This window comes from Portunus trituberculatus, chromosome 5 (genome assembly GCF_017591435.1).
Source record: "Portunus trituberculatus isolate SZX2019 chromosome 5, ASM1759143v1, whole genome shotgun sequence".
In the NCBI taxonomy this organism is placed as follows: domain Eukaryota; kingdom Metazoa; phylum Arthropoda; class Malacostraca; order Decapoda; family Portunidae; genus Portunus; species Portunus trituberculatus.
The window spans coordinates 7,674,796-7,679,795 of NC_059259.1; the positions used below are offsets into that span (position 1 = coordinate 7,674,796).

General features: G+C 39.6%; 1 pseudogene; it reads right to left on the minus strand.

Moving 5' to 3' along the window:
• Nucleotides 1-5,000, minus strand: part of LOC123514920 — a 205,384-nt pseudogene that overhangs the window by 69,170 nt on the left and 131,214 nt on the right.

Sequence of the window (5,000 nt, forward strand, 5' to 3'; positions counted from 1 at the left end):
TTCTTTTCTTTCTTTATTCCGCATGGGTGAAGACAAGAGGCAAGGAAGACAACGAGCTTAGTAATGTTACAAGACAAGGCGAGGAAAACTTTTAATATTGAAGGAAGTCAAAGTTGTGAGGCGATATTCTTCTCTTTTACAAAATTGTCTTCGCTGTAACTTTCTCTCTCTTTCTTTTTTTGATCTTTATGGAGCGGCACTTAGTAACTTTCTCTCTCTCTCTCTCTCTCTCTCTCTCTCTCTCTCTCTCTCTTTAATGTACCAATTTTCAAGCTCCTACACATTCCACATCTGTTTCACACACACCTGTCCTCTTATTAAGTATTATTTACACATATTTACTCTATAAATTTACATACCTGAAGTTCATCTCTCTCTCTAGTCACCTGTATATCAAAACACACCTGCTTTGAAATGTACAAAATGAGACAGAGAGGTACACACACCTGTCATCCCACACCTGTCAATCTCAAATACACACTTACACAACAAACACGTCAATTTGGTCTAGTAAGCAAAAATTACATAACACACCTGTCACACACACACACACACACACACACACACACACACACACACACACACACACACACACACACACACACACACACCTGTAAAGTAAAGTCGCCTGTAATCTCAACACACCTGCATTACGTCACTGTAGAAATTGGACACTAATCAAAACAAATATAGAAAATACACCTGTCACTTTATATACACACACACGTACACACACCTGTCTCCTGAGCACACCTGCATTATGGCACAGTGGAAATTGGACACTAAGTAAAACACATGTAGAAAATATATGAATTACTTGACATATACACCACTGGAAACACACACACATCTGTCATTTCAACACACCTGTCACCTGAGCACACCTGCGTTATGGCACAGTAGAAATTGTAAATTGAACAAAACAAGTCTAAAAAAAACACCTGTCACTTAAAACACACACACACACACACACACACACACACACACACACACACACACACACACACACACACACACACACCTGTCACGTCAACTCACCTGCATTATGGGAGGGGTAGAAGTTTGTGTGTCCCTGCGTCCAAGAGGTGATGCTGACGAAATCTCTGACGAAGGAGGGAACTTTACACTGAAGGACCGCTGTGTTCCCCTCCAGCACGTATTGGTTGTACACTTGCACCTCCCAGTACTGCTCCACCACTGAGGGAAAGGAGGGAGAGACAGATGTATCCTAAAGAACAGCAACAACAACAGCAGCAGCAGGAACAGTAACACCTTCACCTCCCAGTACTGCAACAATAACAACAGCAACAACACCTGCACCTCCCTGTACTGCTCCACCACTTAGGGAAAGCAGGGAAGGACAGCTGTTATTATAAAGAACAGCAATAACGACACACAACACCTTGATAGAAGAAAGAACATCACGAACAACAGCAAAAAACAGCAACAACAACAACAACAACAGCAACAACAGTAACAACACTGATGGAAGGAAGAACAACAACACAAACAACAGCAAACAACACAAACAACACCAACAGCACCCTGATGAAAGGAAAAACATCACAAACAACAACAACAACAACAACAACAACAATCTGATGGAAAGAACAACAACAACACAACACAAACAACAGCAAAAAACAGCAGCAACGCAATGACGAAAGGAAAAACACAACTGCATCACAAACCACAGCAATGATATGTGGGAAATGAACGTTAGGGGTTGAAATTATCTGTTTATTTGGAGGAAAACTACGATATTTTTGAAGGATAGGGAAGGAAGGAAATATATGAGGAAAAAGTATGTTAAAGTTTGAATGTTATCTGTTTTTCTTTTTTTTGGGGGGAAAACTACGATATTTTTTGAAGGAGTAAGAAATCGAATAAGGAAGGAAGGAAATATATGAGGACAACATATATTAAAATTTAAATATAATCTAAAGGAAGGAACAATAATACATTTTTTTTCTTTAAGGAGGAAGAAATCAAAGAAGGAAAGGAAAATATATGAAAAAAAAAGTTAAAATTTGAATATAACCTACGGCAAAGAAATTGGTAATCTTTTTAAAGGGACAAGATAATTTTAAAGGGAAAAGCTGTTATTTCCTCATTTTTCCTAATATTGCTTCACCAGGAAAGGAAAAGAGGAAAGGAAGGGATATACTGCCTTGTTTTTTTTCCATTAGGAGGAGGAAGAGGACGAGGAGGAAGAGGATGAGGGCAAAGGAGGTAATGTAATGGTACAGGAGAAGGAGGAAGAGGAAAGGGAAGGAAAGAAGGAATGAAGGAGGAAACAGTGAAAAAGTGATTATACGAAACTTAAATAAAAGCATCACTTTGGAAAATAATCAAATAAAAGACTTAACTGGGAAAAAATGGCTTCTGACACACACACACACACACACACACACACACACACACACACACACACACACACACACGACAACAAAAAAAATCAAGTGAATTAACCAAGTAACACATTTTTTCTACTCTCTCTCTCTCTCTCTCTCTCTCTCTCTCTCTCTCTCTCTCTTACTTAACTTTATTCGTTCTCCATTTACGTAATAAAAAATATAAAAAAAACACACACATTTCTACCTTACACTTTACGTTATATCCATTGCCTTGTTTGCCGTCACACACACACACACACACACACACACACACACACAATTTACACCCCACGTCAGGGTATTAACACACTATCCCGGTAGTAAATATCCGTGTTTGTTCCAAGCCTCATAGTATAGAAAGGGGGGGAAGGGTTCAAAACTGAATTCGAGGCTTCATATGTATATTTCACTCACGGTTCGAAATATGATACTAATTGGTTCAGGTGTGTGTAGTATTTGTTACACTGTGTTCCTGTTGTGTAGTCTCTCTCTCTCTCTCTCTCTCTCTCTCTCTCTCTCTCTCTCTCTCAATTAATTAACAGAGAAGAGTATTAAGTTCTAAGTCTCTCGTACCTTCACTGTTTCAAGACAATGTTGGTGATGACACACACACACACACACCAAAGAGAACAACTACAGCAATGCCGATCGCAATGAAAGCACCACCACCACCACTACCAACACCACCACCACCAACACTACCACTACCACCACTACCACCACTAGCACTCAGCAAAAACAATAACAACACCACTACCACTGCTATCATCACCACGACTACCACCACCACCACCACCACCACCACCACTACTAACAACAAAAACAATAACAACAATAGCAGGACCATTACCATCACCATTAGCAACACCACCACCACCACCACCACCACCAACACCACCACCACCAACAACAAAAACAATAGCAACAACAGCAGTAATAGCAACAGAAACAGCGACAACAACAACAACAACAACAACAACAACGTCTATGACACTAAAAACAACAACACTAATAATAATAATAACGACCACAACAACAACAACAAGAACAACAAAAATTACCAAAAAACAAAAGCAACAACACTATTTCCATATATAACAAGACCACCACCAACAACAAACAACAACAACAACAACAACAACAAAACCACCACCACCACCACCACCACCAAGAACAACAACAACAACAACAACAACAAAACAAACACAATAACGCCCCAGACAGGTAAACACGTTATTAATTATTTGTTTCGCTACAATAAAATCTATAATTGACTTTTACCGTTTTAATTGGACGGGAAAAAAAAAACTGAAATTCCCAATAAGAGAGAGAGAGAGAGAGAGAAAAGGAAAGAGATAAAAATACAGTACCAGAGAGGAAATAAAGGTAAGGATAACTCAATACAGGTAAAATTCAAGGAGAGACAATAATACAGGTGGGGATACAGAGAAGTCAACTATTAACTGTATTTTTTCTGTATTTCTCACTATTTTTCTTATACCATGTGGGCTTTTCACGGGAATTTATGGGTAAAGGGGATACTTTTTTGTGGTACCTCCTATCTCAAAGCCCACCCGCTAGGAAAACGTTGCCGCAAGTGAGGAAGCCCAACCTACACTCGGACCGTGGACAGGATTCGAACCCGTGCGCTTGGAGACCCCTCGGACCCCAAAGCACGCATGGTTCCACTGCACCACGGCGGCCTCCTGACTATTTCAACCTCTTCAGTACTGCGACACATTTTTACCACACCTTGGCATGACTGGACGATTTTATTGACATTAGGAAGGGTCTAAGGAGGTCAGATGATTAATAGCCACAGTCATCACTATTTTAATCCCCAACATAAGTCTCTAAAGCTGTATAAAATCACCAAATAGTTAGCAGAATGAATATGGAAATGCGACATGGTTCTGATGGGGTTAAGACAGACAGACAGACAGACAGACACGTAAGATACACACCTGTCCATTACTCTGAATGAACACACAGGTAACAGGTGAAAGGGTTAAGGACAGGTAAGGAATCAAGGTAATAATTTGCAGACACTTCCAGAGTTTGACAAAAATAGTTTCCCCGTTTACACTTTCAACATATATACATTTTTTTGCCCTCCCTCTCTTTTGCACCATTTTTAAAACACACGGGGAGAGAAAAAGAGAGAAAGAGAGAATCATACCAGACTACAGAGAGGGAAAAATAATATAGACAAGTGCTATAGATGTAGAGAACAATGTATTCAAAAGTGGAGAGAGAGAGAGAGAGAGAGAGAGAGAGAGAGAGAGAGAGAGAGAGAGAGAGAGAGAGAGAGAGAGAGAGAGTTTGTTAAAGGAGCATGTTCATACCTAAAAATATGTGTGTGTGTGTGTGTGTGTGTGTGTGTGTGTGTGTGTGTGTGTGTGTGTGTGTGTGTGTGTGTGTGTGTGTGTGTGTGTGTGTGTGTGTGTGTGTGTGTTTGGAAATGATATAGCAATGTGTAGTCAGGCCAACACACCTGTTCAAAAAATCAGGTAAATAAAACTACTTGTGAACTATAAACATCACGCAGGTGTGTTGGGTCATTATTATTATTATTATTATTATTATTATTATTGTTGTTGTTGT